General features: G+C 30.9%; 1 protein-coding gene across 1 annotated transcript in view; it reads right to left on the reverse strand.

Annotated features, from left to right (window-relative positions):
• LOC119673171 (protein sprint) overlaps positions 1-23893 on the reverse strand; it is a gene marked incomplete at its 3' end in the record, with an annotated part of 222386 nt that overhangs the window by 141614 nt on the left and 56879 nt on the right.

Genomic DNA, 23893 nt, shown 5'->3' on the forward strand with positions numbered 1-23893 from the left:
CTTCTCTTCACTTCACTTCACCTTCTGCTATTTCACAGTTTTTATTTTATCTAAGAACTTGACAATAAACATGTCACTCCGTCCCAGTGCGGTGTTTATGCACTGTTTAGGTTTGTCAGAGTGAACACTCCCCTTCGCATAAGCGTTCCATATGTTCGCTTATTAAATTCGCATCATCCTGTTACGTTGGTTGTCCTTAAAGAGAAGTGCTTCGTAGTGTCTTCCACTTTTATGCGCCCGTAATTTTCTCCTGAGGTTTACAATTTCAAATTGCTTTGAATTTAATCAAATTGAATTTGATTTTTATTAGTACTTTTTTGTGTGCACTTTAAATTGTTGCCTAGTTTCGTTGGCTCACAGCCAAGCACATCATTTTTATCTTTTATATCTTTTCTTTTTGATTTAATAATAATATGGTCTCTCTGATTTCCTTTTTAATCCTTAGAAACGTTGTTTTTTTTCTTTTGCTCAGCCATTAAAATGAAATTTAATTCCTTCTCTGCTTCTAATTGCTTTGTTGCATTAGCAGCGGAAAAAGTTTTGATTTTAATGGGAAAATATTGTAGCCTACTTTTGGCGGCTTACATTAGCTCACCAAAGGGCATTAAAAATTTAAGTGGAACATTTAAGGATTAGTTTTGGAGTAGAAACTACTTTTTAGTCACATTAAATTTCAAATATTTTTTAAAAACCTAATATTAAAGCCTAGAAAATCTATGGAATGTAATAAGTGTACATTCAAATACAAAAAAAAATTAGGTAATTTAATTTGTTTCACAAATGCCAAGCAAATACTAACTTTGTAACACTTTTGTAAATTCTATGTAAATACAATTGTTGATTATCCCCATAGACATTATAGTATACTGATATATAACTATTAAAAACTATATAACTATTAACCATATTGTTTGAATTATGCACATATATTTAAAACTAATTTAACTCATCCAATGATAACATAAAATGATTGTGTAAAAATGTTAAAACTCACATACAGACATGTATATATGTTGGAAAAGTTTATTTCTTAGAAACGAGTTGAAAAGATCTCAGCCATCAAAGCAGTCAAAGACTTCCAGCTGAAATCGCATTCCAGCATTCAGGAGGTAAAACATAGAAGGCTTAATACTTAAATTTTCAAATTCATCTAAGTTAGGAGTGAGTAATGATAGCTATATACAGAGTTAGAAAAAATTTTTTAAAGCCTTAAAGATAGATATCTGCTTGTCAGCCTTCACTGACCATATGTATAGCATATAACTTACTCACTTCGTTGGGCATTACAAATGTGAGTGTTATCGACTGCGTCCAATAACTTCAGGCACCCAGCCTGATCAGTGGCTTACTGCTTAGGAATGCTTTTTAATATCCCACCTAAGTGAGTCCTTTCTTTGTATCCTGGCTGATACAAAAATTTTTGTTTTACTGATTATATTATTTTTATCTATATGTTCAGCTCTTATTAATCCAAAGTCAAATATTAAATTCTATACTGCAATTGTTTTAAATCAAACTAGTTATATATATCTGCTTGCTATCGACAGTCAATATAATGAACATTAACTTTAGTAGATGACAAATATTTTGTTAAGTCTCAAAAAATACAAAATATATACAGAGAGATGATATAGAGAGATAATGAATATGTATTTAAATCAAAAATAAGTCCAAAAGTAATGCAAATGGTAAACTTTTTCATGAGGTGATCCAAGTATTTTTAAATTCACATGAAACTGTGTCAGTTTTAGTTCTTCAAAATTTACCATTAATCTTTCTCTATATAAACTTATTGAGGATAACAACTTATTGAGGAGTTAAAGAAAAAGTTATTGTTTACTAACATTTCCTCTTCCTGAATTTTGTTTTCATTTTTAAATTAAATTTAATTAGATTCCTTTATTAAGTAATACAATGACACAAAGAAAATGTAATATTATGTACCGAATACTTACTGACTTAATCCACTTTAGTTGCAAAGTAAGTGCATCCCAACAAAGGACAACAATGAAAACTGCAGATGCACACAGCAACGAACTTGCAACTACGTGTGCATCAATGCATTATGTGAAGAAAAAAATAAACAAGGAGCTGACTGCATTTCTTCAGGATAAAAATGATAACAACAACAACAACAACAAGAACAACAAAATATAAATACATTCCTGCTTAGCTGAAGTGTTGCCAGCAGCGGCACATCTTAGAGACATTCACCTAGCTGATGCTCTTCCTATACTTAAATCCGCTTAGCAGGGAGTTATGCAGATACAATATATACAATATGCATCTTGAAAATACTTTAAGCTAACACGCATTGTCAACACAAGTAGGTATGCGGGTGCAGACGTTTGCAGTGTTGGCTTAAAAGGATAAAAATGACAGTGTAACAATTTCGGGATTATGTGATCATGGCTGGTTAATACCTTAAGTATCTAGATACACAATGCTACACAATGCAAGATTGTGAATCTGAGGGCGTAACATTGTGTTACTAAGAGAAACACAAATACATTGTTTAGTATGATTTTGTCATCGTTGTGAGATTTTAAAATTCTCCTTGCAGTTACTTAAAGATTTATTCGAGATTAGTTGCAACAGTGAATTTATATAAAAGGCAGTCAAACACAGTTTGTTTGAATTTCTTGTTGTTTTACTTAATGTTTTTCAACAAATTTTTGCATTAATATCTAATTTATTTGATTCCAGGCATGTTGTAGCTGTCGCTGTTATCCTTTTGAAAGTGGATCCGGTTGGGTGTTGCTCTACATATGAAATTCAATACCAAGTATGCAAATTCAGTTTGTTGCGCTTTGTTGTGTTGTTGTTTCAGTGAAGTATTCCTCCCAATTATTGTGTTATGTATACGCTGAAAATAACTCATAGCCGAAAATGCTTATCATTACTGTGGAAACGTGATAATCAAAATGTTTCAACTCTTCCACACATGAAAGCTAGAGTGCATTTCTAAGCTTTTCATTCGGAATATTTTCACAAAGCAATTCAAATTCTATTTGATGCATCCAATAATTCCATTTGATGAGTTGCGAAATTGATTAAATTTATTTTTTATATCCACTTTAATGCCAATTTACTACATTCGATTCAATTTTTGTACATAAAAAACTTCTGTTAATTCAGTATCATTCATTTCAGTAGCTTAAATGAAATGAAATACAGCGAAAATCTATAAAATATTCGTCGAATTTCAAATATTTTTATTATTTACTCAGCGAAAAACAATAATGTTTCCATTGAAAAAACTATATTGTTTTTAGTATCCGATACTCTATTTTACTTTGGCAATCATATACAGGGTCACATGAGCTCAATTTTGAGAAAAAATATATTATATAAAAATTGTTTAATATTTTACTTAAAAGTTACTTAAACTGAAGTACATTTTTCGGTAGAGACTATTTTAAGTAATTGAAACTATTGTATTTAATGGAGTGGCTTTGAACAGTAGTGAATTGTAACAACAAAATTTTTCTTTTTCTTTTAATTAATTGAGTTTTTGACTGACCATACAACTCTTTCTAGTGTTTCCAAATACCTATCATCAATGGTTAAATTCTTTAATAAATGTTAATAGTTTTATGGATAGAAAATAAATGTAGGTTCTATAGTTTCTATAAACAAGAAAGAGTAAAAAAATCATGCAATAAATAATTTTGCACACCACAAAAAAATAAACAAATAGTTCTATATACAAGAAGCTGTAATAAAATTTTGCAATAAATAATGTCTTTACAAAAGTATTGAAATTTAACATCTAAATAACTATGATTAATTAATTCAATCATTCTATTGATAAATTAACTTCAAAGCAAATGAACAAAACTCCCAGTTTGGACATACAAATCAAGTACGGCTTTGACTGACTCTGAGCTTCAAATTTGGCAGGGCACAAGTCAATCCTTGGTACTTGTAGTCTCAATAACTTATTTAAGATCTAATTTATTTATTTATTTATTTTAGAAATAATTCGAAGACTATATTTCAGTAAAATTTCAAAAACTATATCATCATCCCTTCTCCACTTCGAACATTAAAACTATTTTATTATGGTTCCTCGAGTTAGTGACTTCAAACACTTAGTCTCATCTGTATATGGAAGATCCCATGAAAGTTTTAATAAAAAACTGGAGTATATATAGTTTCCAACATATAGATTTATATATATCACACACCTTTCACATTTATGCACATGTGAAAGGTGTTTCTGAAATTAATCAGAACACCCATTATTCTACAATAAATCCCAATTGTTGTGTTTTATATATTTCTACGTGAATAGTGAGAATTTATTTTAATACAAAGTTTACTGAAACTATTTGCATTCACTGTTTCCGTTTTTCAGGTGGATGTTATATTGTTTAAAAGATACGTAATTGCATTTTATGTGAAAATATATCTATACGAATAAGTCAGCGATATCTAAAACAAATCAAAAGTTTCATTTTTTTTTTATTTGCATAATAGAAATCATTTCAACAATAATAAAAATGTATAAATCTAAATGACTTTAGATGATTGTCAAAAAAGGATATTCCACTATAAAGCATTAAATGCTTTATAGCTTACATCAACTGATTCGTTGTATATATATATGTTTATTTATTTAATTTAATTTAGAATATATTAAATGGCTATTTTTATAAATTCCTAAAAAATGGTAAATTTATCTATTTAAATTGATATAAATATATACTGGAGAGATATCGACTGCGTTATCACCTTAACAAAATGAGTCTGTCCCAAGAGATAGATTATCCACTATGCTTAGAAGAATACGATTCATTTCAGTTACATTCTCTGTGACTGCCCAGCCTTGAGCTGGACCAGGAGGAGGTCACTGTGTTGAAAACAACTCTTCCCTTCTGACATTAGAAGATCCTCAATGTCTTCTCTTCGGTTAGCGTCTGTTGCAGTATAAAAGATTAACTATGGTCGCAATGCTCTGCTCCTTTGGAAGTTGGTACCCCGTTTATTCCTATCCTTTCCATTTATTTACCAAGATATACTGAAATATATGTTTTTTTATTTATGTGTATTTCTATTATTTTTGTGTACTTTAAAGTAATTTTGAAATTAATTTTTTAAATATTTTTGCGAACATAAGAAGTTAAGTACGGCTTTGGATCAATTGGTTAAGGTGCGCTGAATCTGAGCTTCACATTTGGCAGAACCCGAGTTCGATTTCTGGTACTTGCAGTCTCAAAAATAATTATTTACGAATAATTAAATACAAGAATTATTTCCAAGACCACTGATCATGGGTATTTGACAATACTCGAAACAGCTGTATGGTCAGCCAAAAATTCATTTAATTAAAATAATATAAAAAATAAAATTTTGGTTGTTGTAGTTCATTACTGTTCGAAACAAAATCTTTATTAAATATTTTTATATATATATAATGTGTCTATATATATATTTTAAATTATGTATTTCAATGATAATAAGCTTTTAGGTACACATTAAAAGAATTTATGTGTACTCATTAATGCAGTAAATTAAGGATCAAAGGCAATCAATTTATTTTATATTCATACTTTTCAATGAAAGGAATAAAAGCACAGCTGTTTTAAAAGGAATTATTTTATGATTCTTAGAAGAAATTCCCATATAATTTTATATTTGAAAATTAATTTATCTGCAAAATGTATCAACTCAATATTATGCACCCTTACGTTTTGTCCTCACGTAATTCTCAATTATGAATTAATTAAATGAATCGAATTAAGAAGTTAATTAAGTTTTAACTTCAGCTATTTAATTTAATCATTGAAGCATGACCACACAGTATTTTAGATAATTAAATATGTTTATTGTGTTTATTGTATAATATAATATAAAATTATATAGTAGACAATTTTGAAGGCAAACAAATTAAATGCTTTAAGGGCGCTTATGTCAAAATAAGTAAATATTGTAGGTTTATTTATGAGATGGGAAAAAAATTAATAATTGAAATATCTGAAAATAAAATACCAGCACTCATAAAGATCTTGATTATACAATAAATACAATAAACAAAAAAAAACTTTTTTAACTCATGTGGATTATATGGATACAACTGACAAAGCATCTGATTCTTTGATGCTTTATTTTAAGATGAAATAGTGCTGCTTATACCTTATAGTTATTAAGAGAAACCACCGTATATTAGTTACACCCATAATTAAAAAAATTACTGAACCCAGTTTTACAGTGCATTTTGTTGTACCACTTTAGATACTAATCCAGTAAGAAAATTGTCAGCATCTGTTGGAATGGCTTTATCTCTTCAACCGGGCTATGCCTTCATAAATAGCCATATTACCGTGACCAGAAAAAAATTAGATGGGATAATAGTTTAGTTTGTTGCAGTGGCAGCTCATCACTCAGGTACTCATCGGCTGACTTCAATTAGTGATTTCTGGTCGTTTTAATAACACATTCTATGTAAGAAAACTTACGCTAGAAAACAGAAACTAAATCTATCGCAACTAATTAAAATATTTTAATAGGTTATTCATCCTTACAGTCTGACAGGCTTTCAAAGAAGTACTATCCTTAAAACCTATGTAATCTGGAGGCCAGAACAAGGAATACAAAGAGAAAATGTTTAATAATGTCTTTTTCTCCTAAATTTCCATAACCGATGCAATGAGTATTTAAAAGAATGCGGAGTTTCTATGCGTCGGTTCTCAAACACCAGTAACCAGAGAGAACTGCGTAAGCCTTGCAGTCCTCAAGCGGTCCTTTTAAATAAGTTCCCAAGATTTTGTCTTGTTATAAGAAAGCCATATTACCCGGAATGTTACACATAACCTAAGTGTCTTCACTTTGTTATTGACAAGCTGAAGAAAAGTGAGGTAAGTGCTTCTCTTAATGATCTTCAGGGGGACATAAGCCAGTACCGCAATACCCCAATGAACATTTCTGTTTCTGTATCTAGGAATTCAAATAAGAGTGATGTTAGCTAACTAGTCTAGCTCGTCCATTGCCTTTATACATTTTTAATTATTTTTATAGATAATCTACATCTTCAATTTTGCTATCTCAACATTTTGATATGTTTAGAATCAGTCTTGCTTTTTATCTTTCTTTTTCTTCTACATTCTACCTTTGTCACAATATTTATTGGATCTGCCGTTTTACATCTAGATTATAAGTCATTATTATAACATTGTATCTATAAACTATCAACCAAAGTATTGATTATAATAGTATAGGCGTATCTTACTTTCTTACTTTATCTTACTTTTATCTTACTTTATATCATTTGATTACCTTAAGTATATACTTAGTACTCAGAATCAAAGGACTTTAAGCATTGTCTGCATAAAATTTTTGTTTGTAGGATCTATAGTTGTCGACTTGAAATTATTTCGGGGCAGTATACATACTTAATTAACTAATATTTAAAAAAAAATTATTCAAAACAATAACCTAAGATGAATGTTTTTAAAAAAACAATCTACTATTCTAGTAGTCTCTAGAAAGATCAACGTATGTACTCACTATTGTATAAATGTACAAATTGTATATTGATAGATTATCAAAGAGATATTCCATTAACATTGGACTAATGTCCCATTCTTATGTACAATACAAATTGATAAATATAAATATAAATTAAATATAAAAGAGATTTATTTAAGTTCATTTACGTTTCTCTTCCTGTACTTAAGCATGTGTCACATTTCAATTACTGTCAACACATTTCACATAAAATCACATGAAATCTCATTAATGTTGCTGGCAACAAAACAACAATGACACCTCAGCAACAGCAACAGCAACATAAATACTGTTTGTATTGATTAGCCCTTAAATTAGATATTTAAGCTCAAATTTAGCAGCATTTGCACTCAAAGTGCCGTCAACAAATGGAATAGTCAAGCTGCCTGCCCTGCCTGCCGTGCCCGCACTGACTGCTTCAAATGCTTTCAGATGGATTTGGTTGCATATGCGGCACACATGAAGCACAGAAGAGCTGTCAAAATGTGATGTGACACATGCATTACACATTTGCTGCACGGCACTGTTTGTTCTGACAAAAGTTCATTATATTGAAGTGAATCTTAGAAGATATAGTGGCACCCACATGCTCCTGTACAACTCCTGAGAATCAACTCTCTTCGTAAATGTTGAAAATGATTAATACGAAAAATATGATTTGCATTAGTTTCGCTTTGATATTCATATACGAGTATATTATTTGTTGTGAGTACTCACAATTTTGACCGAAATTACATCAAAAAATTGTCACGCTAGGTTGAGGCACTTGAAACGAATCACGCATTTGAAGCTATGAATTTTATTTCGGGCTTGGCCCAGCATGTGCAGTGCGTCATTGTGTCTAGTGCAACTTCACAATGTGGATTGGATTGATGAACTAAAATTCAAGCTCCCACTGTGCACATGTGTAATTTGAAATACCTTCAGGACAATTGCCTAACTAATACATTGCATTTTATTCTATTCTCTGGTATTTAATTTCTACGAGTATTTTATTATTCGTAGCTCATTGTTACCTGGTATATACTGTCAAGTATCTGGAACAGCATGAGTCCTGGCAACGCCTTTTTATTGCACTTGGTTGACATAGAAAAATTCTTGGTAATTACACTCTAAAGTAGACCAATTGCATATCTGATTGTATCCTGCGGTGTCGTATTTATATTGTTTTTAAATTAGTTTCATATTGCGACACATTAAAAGTGAAGAAGTGAAGTGGTTGTATTGACTGAGTTGTCAAGGGTAGTTTCAGTTATTAAAATAAAACAAAAGAATTGTGTTATAATAGGAATTCCTTACAAAAAGGGAAGATTTGAAAAGTAAGGCAATAAGTCATAAAAAAAAATTTTGTTTATAGTTAATGCATTAAAATAACTAGCAATATATTAAAAACATGTTCTGTATTCCAACACCCAACATTTTAAAGTATTTCTGTGGAATTTCCAATCCAACTTTATCAAAATAAATTATACTACATTCACGTAGAAGATATGTAGAAGCGTTTAACACTTAAATCTATAAAAAACTTGAATATAATGAGTCATTTCTTATTCGAACACTCAGTTATACAGAAAAAATATTTATATTTATATTATATATATATTATATATTATATATTATATATTCCAATCATACATATTAAAAATTAGGAACTATATGTTAAAGGATCATGATCTTTTAAAAATTTTATGCCGAATGTTATTCTAATAGAAATTTTATAAAATATTTTTATATAAAATTTGATTCTAGCGTCAGTTATAATGGCAGTGACTACTTCACTATAATGGAGAGGTCTCTTTAATTAATAGAGAGAGGTTTCGAGCAGTAGTGAATTGCAACAACAAAATTTTTTATTTATTTTAATTAATTGTATTTATGGCTCTGATCATACAGCTGTGTCGAGTGTTGCCAAATCCCCTTCATCAGTGATCTTGGAAATATTTCTTCTTCTTCTTCTTCTAGGTGCCTTGTCCGCTGCGAAAGCTGACTAACATGATTGCTATTTTGACTTTATCTACAGCCTCTCGAAAAAGTGATCTTGTACTTTTATTAAACCATTAACGTAAATTCTTCAGCCATGATATTTTTCGTCTTTCAGGACCACGTCTGTCGTTATTTCTGCCTTCAATGATTAATTTCAGTAGTTCGTACTTTTCCGGATGCCACAGAATATGACCGGAAAATTCTAACTTACGGCGTTTTACTGTCTCTAATATTTCTGTCTCTTTGTTGACACGCCGAAGTACCACTGTATTTGTAATTTTTTCTGTCCAGCTTATTTTCAGCATACGTCGATAGCACCACATTTCAAAAGCCTCGAGTTTATTCATCGATGCAACAGACAGCGTCCACGCCTCTGTCAGGTAGAGGAGTATAGGAAATATTTATTCTTATATTTAATTATTTGTAAATAATTTGTTTGGAAGCTTAGAGTTAGTGTTCATTAATCAACTGATCCACAGTTGTACTTGACTTGTATGTTCGCACTTTTTTCTAGAATTTTGTTAATTTGATGATAAAAATTAAATGATGACAATAGATAAGTCATGCCTGATTTTTTTGATATTGTATTTTCGACGACAGCTTTGGTCTTTATACCTATTTATAGTGGCAATCTTGGTCTGGTGTATAAGCCACTTCTCCATTCTTGGTAAAGCATTCGGGCATTATGTGTGCTGAAATGGTTTTTGGTGTATAAGGTCTTCACTTCAACCTGACCTAAACTTATAGACAAGTACAATATGATATATACGTTAAACCATGAAGTCCAAGATTCATACCACAATCAAATTTGACATTTTTAATGATTGAAATTGTCGTAAGTACACGATACAGTTGTTATTACTACTTCAAATAAGTCTTAGTCTTATAATAAGAAATGTGAAATAAGAAGAAAGTTAAAAAACTATAAAAAATAGTTTGAACGAAAATGTTTATTTATAATATAAAAATCAATGGCATTGAAATCAATCAGACAAGAGGAAACCATCTGATACCAATTCTACGAAATAGGAAAGGAATATTGAGTCACTTTACTCAATCCAGAGCAAAAAGCTGAATGAAGCAGAAGAGGATAGAATAATATAATTATTAATAAAAATAATAATATAGAGATTTGTTATTTAGACGGAACCTAGTGCATAGTACAATATAACTCACTTCAATTAAATAGTGATCTTATGCAATATTCAGATGAAATTGTTGAATTAATATATGTTGATTGTGAAAAAAATTAAAAAGTAGAAATTCAAAATCCATCTACTTTATATACTATTTTCATAAACTTATTTTTTTATATTGCACAAAAGCCAAAAACTTTTATGCAAATAAATTTATTTTATTATTTTAATCCTTCAATAACTTCGAAAATCAATTCGATATACTTTTATTGCTCTGTTAAATTTAATTTATATTAAATATTTAAACTATTTTACCATTTTTATCACCAACGTTAGTTTGGCTTAAAATCATTTAAAAATAACTTATTTAATAAATTATTAATATCAAAATGGGAAAACTTATTGAACACTAAAATCAATTAGTAATTGTATTATTAAATATGATTGATTTCATTTATGATTATTTGTGAAAAAATATACAAAAATATTCCATAAAAAAAAAAACGAGACGAACCCAATCCAATCCAATCCAACGAAACCAGACCAGACACAAAGCAAACACAGCCACTGTGGAAATATGAAAAAAAAAGAATTGACAGAAATTGAATCATTCCGCCAGTTACACATGAGCTCTTCTACATATTTTTTGTGGCAGCTCTTTAAAGCAGCACTCATATTTCCTCAGATAAAATATTGAAGTTGTTATTTTGACACGTCCCATTATTAGGGAAGTGATGTCAAAGAATACAGAACTGTCATTTATGTAGCGATGATCTAAGAAATTTGACATGCAGATTGGCAACGGAAACTGAATGGATATTGAATTAGTTGCGGGTCTTCTCCTTTGCCTTTTCTCTACAGAAGAAAAATTCTTAAATATGGCACATGTATATTTATCAACAGATACTCTTATTACCAATTTACATTTTTCACTAAAAATTATTTGTAACAAATAAAACATATTTAGTAATGGCAAAATAATAATTTGAAGAAAAATATTTAAATTTGAGCCAATATAAATTGAAATAAATATAAATAAATAAACAATGAGAGACACATATCTTATATAAATAAATGAATATTTGAATGCTAAAAAAATATTTACCAAATTCACAGAGGATAAATGATGGACAGTATTGAATATAGTCACTTGATCAACTCAAAACTGCATATTGCTGGTTTTTGACTCAACAATATTGCTCCTTATAGTCCAAAGTTATCTAGTTATCTCGAACATAGTCAATTATGTTTTTAAGCGTAGCTACGAATCGATCGCTTCTACAGGATATAACGGGATACCTTATTCTTCCTAAGATAAAGAAGAATAAATGACAATACTTTATGCTTTGAAAGAAAGATTTCAACATCACTGATACATTGTTTGCATGGACCGCATAAGGATCTTGCTAAATAGCTTTCATGCTTATAGCTGCCCTTGTATCGCTGGGATGCCACATATTGAAATACGACGTTTACAGTTTTAAGAGGAATTCTACTAAAACTTGATAACGGAGCAGTAACATATAGAAGAATTTCATTCTAAGTTCTTATTAAAACCGTCAATATTAGTATAGATTAATACGAATAATAAATATAATACCGAAAATTTGAGACTTCGAATGACTACCCGAAGTAATTTTTCATCTCAAGTAATGGTATGGGCAGCTGTGATCGCCGATGGGTGCACTCCAACCTTTTTCAGCAAGTCTGGTGTCAAAATCAATGCAACTTATTATCGCGAAAATATTTTAGAAGTTGCTTTAGAGCCGTAGACACGCAAACATTTTAGTATCAGACTATGAACGTTCTAACAAGATACCATCTCGGCACCGTCACATAAAGTTTGTGTGAACTAAGAAAAGTTAAAAAATTATGTTCCACACTTTATTTCGTTCACATAATGGTTTTCGAATTCGCCAGATAGAAATGTGATGGATTATTCCATCTTAGCCATTTTGGAGATCAAGGTAAGGACCAGTATAGTATAGATGCGCTGAAGAAAGCTTTCTTCAGAAAAGTATTATTCAAAATACTGGAAGATCATTCTTCGTGAAGCCTAAAACTCATTTTTTACCGTTTGAAGGCCATAGTTAAGGCAAAAGGTGACCACATTGAGCTAGAGTGAATGGATTCTGAAATTTTGATTATATCCACAAACTTTTATAATTCGAATCAATAAAAAATAATTTCACACGAAAATATATAGTCGCTTGAATAGGTAACACTTCAATAGTATAACTTTGTACAATAATGATAATAACCCCAGTGGTATTCAGATAGAGATCAGATAAAGAATGGTTTAAAAGCTGGGGACACTTGCTTTATAAACGAACGTAGAGAATATATTGGCAAAAATTATAAGGTAACTCTGGTTTAATATTCTGGCGCATACCAAATAGAGAAGAACAAACATGCTAATGGGCTAACAAGACTTCACAGCTCGCTTCTCCATAATCACTGCTCCAGCCAATTACAGGCGAAAATCGACATATGATCTCTTTTACAGAATATAAAGAGATACTGCATAGTACAATGATTTGAAGAGAAGCTGAGATGTAAGATGACATATAATAACAGCAGAGTATAACAGCATACTAGCCTATACAACGACTTGTTGAAGCTCTTGTAGAGTAAAATTTAAAGTATGAGTGCTTTAAATCATTCAACCATATATTTAATATTAAATGCAATAATCTGTATTCAATACACCCATCTGGTTCTAAAAAAACTACCCTTCTACCAAAAAAACAAGAAAGTTGGAATTAAAACGGGTGTCTTGACCTAGACAACACAAGTCGCTTCAATCCAATTTTGTGCTAAAAATCTTAATATATATTGGTTAGTTTTATGCATATAGCATATGATTTTATTAGCAATCAAATGGAACACCTACTAAAACTAGTTCAATTCAAAACTAGGATATAAAGAAATTATTTTTAATTTAATTTGCAAATATCTACATCTAATTTGTTAAATCCAAAACTTCTACTTATCTCCAAATTTAATTGCTATATAATTTTTAATTTGTTTGAAAAAGATAAGAAGAAGTAGCTTCTTCTTATCTTTGCTTTTGGCAATAAAGTTACTAAAAAAAAAAACACCCAATAAATACACAGTTTTACCAAAACAGCTGAACAACTATGAACAACTAAGACGCTTCCTTAAAAAAGTGTAAAAATTATTTGCTTAATAAGACGAGCACCGGTGGAAGTCAGCAACAATCCGGCAGGAGTCCATGGACAAATACAAACACAGTTGTTGTTGTGCAAATAAAAGTACAAATTCGGTTGGAACGCAAATGAAAACTAAACCACAAAAGATAGAAGATTAAAGTTGCTTGTAACTAAGTTTTGAGCATTTAAAGAAAAAGACGTTGAAGTTGATGTGCAGATACACTAGAAAGCAGCATTTGTGCAAAGAACACTTCGGATGCAGATGCAACTTTATTTGGTAATCTAAACGCTGCACTTGCCGCTCTGTGACAACAAATGAAGAAGAAGAAATTTCGTTGTCTTCTTCATCTCCATTTGAATACATGAAAAACACAGCAGAAGTTTAGTTTATACGAGACCAGACAGACAGATAGACACTTAGATAGACAAGTGAACAGAACGAGGAACGGATAGTCAGAATTTGACAATGACAATGCTTTGTTTCTTTGTGGAGTTGTATTTGTAACGTTAAATGTCACAAAACTCTTCAGTAAAAAAGAAATATGTATAGAGATTCACAATAAAATAAACTTTAAGCAATTTAAGAAAATTTAGGGTAATTTTTAAAAACAAGTTGATTTTTAAAAAGTCGGTAATAGTTAAATTTTAAAGCAAATGCATTTTTAGACTAAACGCACTGCAGTTTTGGACATTCGTAACTATGGTCCATCAGTGCTTCTTTGAAACATTTATTGATTGATTTATCTACGAATAGATCTACAGTATCAGAATTCTATTTTTGCAATCGTCGGGCAGCATGTTGGTCACATTTCTGGCAAGTTTATCAGAATATAACTAGCATGTGTCATCTGCGTATAATGATAATACCGAAGGACTTAGCATTGTGATGTCAGACGTGTAGATGTTGTACAACAAGGGGGAGAGACACCCGCTTCTATTCTTCGTACTGATAAGGTGGTACTGTTGATCCTTATACGGAACATTCACTCGCGAAGAAAGCTGCCAAGGATTTTAATCAACCCGACTGGGATACCAAAACGAGACAATTTAACTATAAGACCGTCGTGCCAGACCTTGTCAAATGCCTTGGTGATGTCAAAAATAATCATATCCGATGATTCCCTTCTGCTCAAGGCAGACTGTATCATCTGAGCTGTTCGCAGAAGTTGTAATTCTGTGGAGCGGTCTTCCCTGAAACCAAATTGCTTATCGGGGAGAATATTCAGCTAGTTCACCGAAGTTTTAAGTCTATCTAGGATCACTCTTTCAGTTAACTTACCCAGAGCTGACAGTAAACTAGGTCTTCCCAGTTCACGCCAGTTCAGCGGGTACTTCGGGTCCTTGCCGGGTTTAGGAAAGACTACAACTGTGGTCTATTTCCAAATTTTAGGATATTTACCTAGCCTAAACATACAGTTTATTATATTTGTAATGAGATGAATCGCATCTTCCGGAAGGTTACCTCAGCATCTCTTGTTAATTTTGTCGTACCCTGATGCAGATCTTATCTTCAATCTTGAGATAATTAGAGCAATTTCAAGGCGCGATGTCTCCATCCTTAATATTATTCCATTCTTTATTCAAAGATAAAAAAGATGTTTATATCATAGAAAATAAGTGTCTTTAATTAAAGACTACTTGATAATGAATTTTAAACATATTCGAAAATCTAAGATATGTAATATTTTTTTTTGTCTTCAGTAAGTTAATGACTTGCCTGCATTATTGCCTGCATTTAAAGTATATGCTGTAGACCGTTATTCCTTCAATACTTGTCAGACTCTAAGTTTATAAATTAATTTTTGAGAGCAATGATTAATGTGTGCGGTAGAGTTCTAAAGTATTTTTTTCGTCTAGGATATATTGGATTTGTGACCGGTACAACTCTATAATTTGTAGTAATGTACATATTTCCATTTCCGTCAACAAAAGTTGATATGCCTTGATAGCGAATACTTTATCTATTCTGTAATTTCGAGCATTCAGATCTAGCCGTTTTACTTTGTTACATGCCTTATAGACTTAACACTACTGTACTCTAGAAACACATATCAAGACAATGGGCCGATAAACGTTTTTTTAGAATAAGTTCCGCCCGTACCAACTAAAGTCATATCTTTAGACATAACTTCCTTTCTGTTGAGAAGCAGTATAACTGATATTATTACCAGTTATACAGCAAAACAGTATGAATTTTAGTCACATTTTACTGCGGCTGTCTCACCTGGGAAGTATATTAACCAGTTTACCGAAATTTATTGGATTAGTCGGAATTCTTTTTTGAATGTCTACCTTCCTCTCGTCACGTAAATATTTTAACCAGTATAACGAAATTAGTCTGATTTATTTTTAGTTTCTAGCTTTGTCTCACCTCGAAAATATTTTAACCAGTATACCTAAATTTAAAGTATTAGTCGGAATTTTTATCTGAATACTATTACTGAATCAGTGTAGTCTGTTTGTAGCAGAAGGTCTTGAAAACTTGTATTGTAGTTACAGCTGCGCATGTTATACTACAAAATGGACGATATGTATGATTCATAAGCTGCAATAAAGAAACAATTTTTTGTTTTTTCAGTGCTGTGTTATAGCACTATGAAGTACATTACAATATATAATGTGTGTGATGAAATCGAACAATTTTGATTAATAAAGTTTAATATAAATGTGATAATTAATTTCACCCTTTACAGTGTGATGGAGTTGGTGTATAATAACACGCAGTTAATATGTTTCTGAAATATTATATCAAGTAAAGATATTAGTGGATATAAATGAATAACGAAGTCTTCTATACTTTGCTCGGTAGGAAATATACATTTGTATATGTTATTTGGATGCATCTAGGACACTTATTTTATGTATAAAATAAAATATTTGGTATTCTAAAGTGGGTTTTTTTTAATAAAAGATGCTTTATAACAGCAATACTTTTTCCAGTATCTTAAAATACTAACTGAAGTTCTATCTGAAGAATCAATAATTCTTGGCAGTACGCCGTTCATAGTCATATTTTTATTTCTCATTTCATGTTTAATTATAATAAATACTTTTATTTTATAATTATTAATTTTTAATAAGAAAAAGCCACTAAGTCAGCACCATTATCTGTTACATTCCTCGACTTTTATGTGTTGAAATTTTACGAAATTTGTCAGTTTTTCTGTCGTCTTTACTGTCATTACCCGACGTAATTGCAAAATATGTTGTCATATTTTTTATCTCAAAGTTAAATAAAATAAAAGATGGTACAAAATACGTTGCCGGGTAATTATTTTCCCAAGTTGTGCCCGCAGTTATGGTTACTTGCAGCTGAGCAGAGTTCTTAAGTTGAGATATGCCCGCAGCTATTTTACATAATTAGAATAAATGTTTGAAAATTTGTATTAATTTCACTGCCTGGAATGAATTTTGATGAGGACTCATTTTTACGCGTAAAATCAACAGGACATTCTAAATAACTTAAGAAGATAAAAGGCAACAAAAATTTATTTATTTTCAAGTCAAAAACAAAAAGTAACAAAAAACTCTAGAGGGAGAAATTCCGCAAAACGTTAAATGCAATGTATCTGTAAGTTATGGGTGTTTAGTGAGAGAAAGCACATTAATCCTGACTATTGTGTAAGTACGAGGTACCATCAACTGAAAATGACAGTTTAGGTGATTGAAGCAACAAATTTAATGTGGTCACACCCACTGTCAGAAACATAAAGACATTCCCAATTGTATATTTCCACTGATTTAACAGAGGTCATAATTTGCAGATTTAAAGATTTATTTAACAAAAAAAAAAATGCAAAACAATCGACTGTGTTGATATATATTGTTTGACTGCAATATTTCCAGAGCTTATTAAATGCACCAGAGTCATACGGTACTTGCTGTTGTCAACTTTGTTAATCTTCATCCAATTTATTTGAGATATATGTTTATAATGAAATATTTAGATACTTTATATTTTATTTTTGAGCACATTAAGTTGTGTGCTTGACCACTTCGTTTCCATAGCCAATGCCTCACAAATTGATGACACTGCCTGCACCACTGGCACTACTTGCAATTTGTTTAATTTGATGTATTCATTCTGGTCGAAATGTCAAGAATGTCCATGATAAAATTGATACTAAACTGCCACACACATTCTGCTGAACTGACAGACTAAAAAGCACATTCATCTTTCAATCATGCTCAATCATTTCGAGTGCTCGGTTATTTTCTGCTGCATTTGAACTATGATGTGCACTTAGCTCTGCCTTACGCTTGCCAGCTTAAGTCAGAACAAATAAAGACTTTCTTATAAAAATACTTTCAATTTTTTTCATTGTTATTCTAGCAATTGAAACAAAATATCAAAGTAAATGCTTTTAAGTTTGAAGTCGGTCTGGTTGTGCTATAATGAAATGAAAGGGGGTGTGGCTTATAAGAAGATGCCACGTTTTAAGCAAATATCTCAAACTCAACTAAGTTGATTATGCTGCAGATAACTCTGATGATGATGTTGTCAAGTAGAAGCTTGTGCAACTTGCCATGAATGGCATCAAATGAAAATGACAATCACACTTCAGATAGATTGTATGATTTGTTTGAGTGCATTTCAGTTCAGTTTCTTCAAACAATACTGTATTCAGTTGCACTGTCAAAAGCACTGAGATACAAAGATGATTTCATTAATGTTAAGAAATTTTTCAAATAAAAATTATTACGTAATATTAAGACAATATTTATATAGTGACTGAGTTCGTATGAATTAAATTAGATAATATAAATTACTTTGCAAATAAAGATGATTAAAGGACAGTAGAATTAATTTAACTAAAAATATTTGCCACAAATTTGACAGCAAAAAGACATTGTTTGATGTATAGGAAGCTATTTATATCAAATTCATAGATCTATAGAATTAATTAAAATTATTTTGAATTCTTATATAAAAGATGAAAAGTATTTACGCAACAATTAAGTACTAAAAGAAATTTAATAGATTATTATATATCACTAATATTATAACTAATGCTAATACTGACATACCATACATTCTGTATAAAAACTATAAAAAACTATCCATATAATACAAAAAACTAGTGTTGAAGATATAGCCACAATTTTTTTCTTTAACCTGATAACACGATATATTTGTTAAGATCAGCTGTTCTTACAATAAAGCTTTTGAGGATTTTTCAATATTTACATCGCATTAACTGTACAAAAACTATCACTCCAAGTCATTGAATATGTTGCAAAATATCTGCAGTGAATAGTGTATCTCAGTTATATAGGCATCTAAATAACACAATTTTTCCTGTCCATCTTTCGAGAACTAAGATTCACGAAAACAGCAAAGAAATCGTAAATCAGCCTAAAACTCTGAGAGATTTTGCCAAAGACGTAGATATTACCATGGTTTATTGATTGCGTGGCAGGTCAGGAAATATTCTTTCGCTGCGCATAATAAGCGATTCTTTGACATTTTACTACCAGACTCTTCGCAAAAAATCTAAAGGAGCAAAATTTAAGCCATCCCATTGAATTTAAGTAATTTACTAAATCTTTCGGTCTTACAGAAAACAGTCTGACAAATTGTCAAGAAAGTATTTCTCTAAAACTTATTGTTTTTGGAACTCAAACCTTGGCAGAAAAAAAAATCAATGAATGTTTTTTTTCCTGTAGCTTTTCATAACTTCTACAGTGAATATTTGAAGAAATATGCATTTTTCCTTAGTGGGGAAGCAGCACCGAAGTAACTGCAGTAAGTCTTGCAGCGGTCTTTTTTAATGAGTTACCAAGATTTAGTCGTGTTATGTTATATGAAAGACAGATTAATCGAAAAGTTACACATAATTTAAGTATTCGGCATTTATTATTGACAAGCTCAAGAAATCAGCAGTAAGAACTTCTCTTAAGAATCACAGGGAAACATAAACCAAAATTCCTAGTCTGTTAATAATATTGTGATGGATATTTTGGACATGAAACGTGTTACTTTATTACTGTTGGCAAAATACACAATTTTTGTTTTAAAAATAAAATCGAAACCAGGTTGCAAATAATCTGATTTCTCTAACATCTACGAATCCTAACTGGTAAGAATTTATTGCCTTTCGAGTGTGTCATGCGATCTGCGGAACAGCGCTTCAAAATAAGAGAATAAGCCCATTTGAAATACAAGGAATTCAACTGTTTCGAATTGAGGTCATTCGTTTGGATACAGTGTTCGTCTTGGTAAGGAGCGAGGGCCGATATTAATATTAAACCGATATTTTTTGGGGCACAGCCCCCGGTTAAAAAATGCAACTGCAACTGAACGGAAATTATCAATATCATCTACTTGCGTCTATATGGATTTTAACCACAGTCAATCCACAATACTGCCACCTCCATTGATCAGTGTAGCTGAAGCTGCGGGCCCTAATGTCCCTTGTCCTATATTTAAAACTTCAGTCGAGGGCTACAAGTTTAATGCATTCGCCAATTAAACTCCAAACAGTCAATTAACAGTTTGATATAATGATAATCAAGTTTGTTAACTTGAACTTAATTTTGCTATTTATTTCAAAGCGAATATATATAAACGTCAGTAAGTCGGATTTTCACTTTAGCATTTGTACGAACATAGGTGAATTTCTAGCATCTGACACTATTTTAGTTTCTATTTAATAGTAAATGTCTAACCAGACAAATATTGTTAGTTCTAATTTGTTTAGTACTGCAGCATTGGCAAGTCAATATATAGAAATAATATGTGTTGTGCTATTCCAAATGATTCCAAAATATTAAGAAATTATATAGTAGACATCTATGACAGTTCAAATAGATTTATTATTTATTCTGTAATAGCATTACTTGTGTATCATTTCTTTTGTCATCATATCCCTATCTCGGTTATTGACTTTAATTAAATTTTTGCTTTAATTATATCAATATAATCACTCGTTTATTTGTTTATTCAACAACTTAAACTTTGACATGTACCCTTATGTTTCCCTAACCAGAATAAAATTTTATTTTATGTTGGGTAATATAATTAAAAATGAACATGTTGTTTTGTCGCACATATCAGAACATATTCTATACTGAACACGCAAGATTTTATAATTTGGGTCATGGTTCAACGAATACTTCGGAGATATCAAAAACAATAAACACTCTCCGACCGCATACAACAATGGCTTACATTGCTCTTATCGCAGATAAAACAGTAATTATGCGTCATCAATTTTCCCCACAACACCCCTGAGTAACTTCAATTGAGTTGCCAAAGCATATGTCAGTTTTCTCTGGAGGATTTGTCACATGGCATTTACCATGAATAATTGCACATAAATGCAACACCAAGGCTGAATGCATAAATAAAAAGGTTATGTGGCCTGCATTATCTATGGCTTGCAGTTCCATACCACGTGGGTGGTATGAGAAGTTAAAAGTTAACTGACATTTTAAGTAATGAATACAAAATGCAAATTAAGCTGAGGGGCAAGAAGTAACAATTAGTGCAGTACCCACAGTAATTAAAAAAAAAAAATATGGAAAAAAATTTGGTGTTGAAGAAAAATAAAATTCATCAAATTTTCCACTTAATTCATCAAAATAAAAAATTCTTATGGAAAATGTATAGGACGAGGGTCTTTGCGTTCACATGTGTACGAAGTTCTTACTGCACCCTCCGTAATGTTTGTCTAACCTCCATATTCCATATTCCATATTCCTCCCCTCGTTGGTTGACTGTTCGTGAATAGAAAATGTTGCATTTTTAAAATAATTAATTTTCTTAATGTTTAACAGCGCTGAAAATTTAATGCTAACTGAAAATGTTATAAAATTGCATGCTTAGTTATGACAAATAAAAATAAAAATAAAAATGAAAATATTAAAAATTAAATTATAAAATTTTTTTCAACTTTTCTTCTCGAAATTTGTGAAAAATGGAAAGAAATTTAATAGCTCCGCACCCCTGCTACGTCAGCAAATATTATCCAACGTCGGCGTTTGGAAATGTAAATGAAAATTGAATATAAAAATGAAATTGTCATGTTTTTGAATTAAATTTTTGAATTATGATGTTGGCGCACTTAGCGGGCTTTCATCATTTCCTGCTACTCATTTTCAACGTCAACGTCAACGTCAAACGAAAGCAAACACAACAACAACACCGAATTAATTCGAAACGTTGTCAGGACACGCGTGCGACTGATCGAAAGAATAATAAATGAAAATTTTTTAAAAAAATGAAAATTATTATCATAAAAATTAAACGAGAAGATAGCGAAGCCCATAACCAGTGCAGCATAAAAATGTGGCAACTATGTTGGCGCCCAGGATGTGCCCTTTTCTGTTGCGCGGCGTGTGCTGCATGCTTCAATTCCGCCGAGACTCTGGATTGTGGCGAGGTAGAACATGGAACATAAACACCTTTTGCCTTAAACTTTTTCATTCAGTTACTTTTAATTCATTTGTCATATGCAACATGCAACAAAATACACAAAATTTTCTATTTGCTAAGCTCTAACAACAACAACAACAACAAAACTACAACAACAATGGTAAACATAATAGATACTTTCACTTCCAGCACTTTCACATTTCTCACATTTTCGCAGTCCGTTCTGCTCTTTAAATGTGAATCCAATGAGCGTGCCATATGATGAGTCTTCTTCAACCATTTACAAATTGGTTTACATGTTTTTCAGCAATATTACCATATCGACTGCTGCCTCTTCCATCATCCCTGCCATTTGACTGAAAGTGATGGTTGTCGAACGCCGTGAAGTGGTGTTCCAAATAGAAATAAGTATTTGTCGATAGAGCACGTGGCTTCATTTATCAAATACTATTCTGTCGAATATTCTCTGCTCGTTTCCGTTTGGGAAAACTCTGTTGCAATTGTTATTTTTCCTCTACCTCTTACGAAACGAACGGGGAGGGGGTATTTCAATACTTTCGAGAGTTTGCTATTGAATTTGTAATGCTTCGGAATTATTGTATCCTTCACGTAACTAACTATCCTTGATGTACTTGATGGCTTGTCCGTGATGATGAAAATTTATGTAATTATTATTGATAAGTGGGCGGAGTGCGTGAGCTCTAAACGTTTCTTATTATTTGGGTATTAATGCTGGTAAATCCACTTATTCAACAAATCAATTCAATTTACTCTATATAGGCAGCATTCAGTAAAAAGCCTCATTTCGTATACGAGTAGAGGTACAAATTTATGATTTATTAAAAGAGATATTTATGAATCTCTTCAATTTAGTTTCAAGCATAATCCAAATGCAAAATAAATTACTTTAATTAGTTGAAACGGAACTTCAGTAGGATATTAAAGATTTATTTGTGAAATTAAATAACTTATTCGTACTTTAGAAAAAAACAAAATTATTTTCTATAAATAATTAGAAAAATAATTGTTGCTAGAGATTTGTTACAATGGAACTTGAAAAGGCTATTAAAGATTTTATGTGAAATAAAATAATTTATTCAATCTCTAAAAACACAGTTTTAAAATGTCCTTAAGTATGAACATTAACTCCAAACAAAACTCACCTCTGAAATTGAACACAAGAATTATCTGTGCATAAACAATCAAATTTATATTACTTCCAATAATGGAGACCTTAAAGAAGAGACCTTATTTTATTTGATCCAGTAATCTTCCTTATTGTTATAGGCAAAGTAGCAAAATTTCCTATATATTGGCGATTATTTGAAATAACCTTTAACATAATAACAAGATGATATAATCAGGATTAGGGATTATTCGTTACTCGAATACCAGATGTTTCTCGAAAAGTCAATACAACTAAGATTGAATCCAGCCTGTTGAGGTTATGTAGCTTAGCTGAACTATTATATGTTACATACCAATTAGTAGTCCAAAAAACTGTTCAGAAATTCTTCTCTAAAAATTTATTCTTTGGCTAATCATCAGATATCCCAGTTTTTAATAAATAGCGGTTATTTGTAAATTTAATAGTAGATATTTTGCAATGAACATGATCTATCCTATTAAGTTTAACATATGTAGCCTGAGAAAACTTTTGTTATTACTGATGGGCAGTTCATTAAAAATTAGTTTATATTATTGGTTAGAGCAAT

The sequence above is a fragment of the Teleopsis dalmanni genome, chromosome 1 (genome assembly GCF_002237135.1).
Source record: "Teleopsis dalmanni isolate 2A chromosome 1, ASM223713v2, whole genome shotgun sequence".
NCBI lineage: Eukaryota > Metazoa > Arthropoda > Insecta > Diptera > Diopsidae > Teleopsis > Teleopsis dalmanni.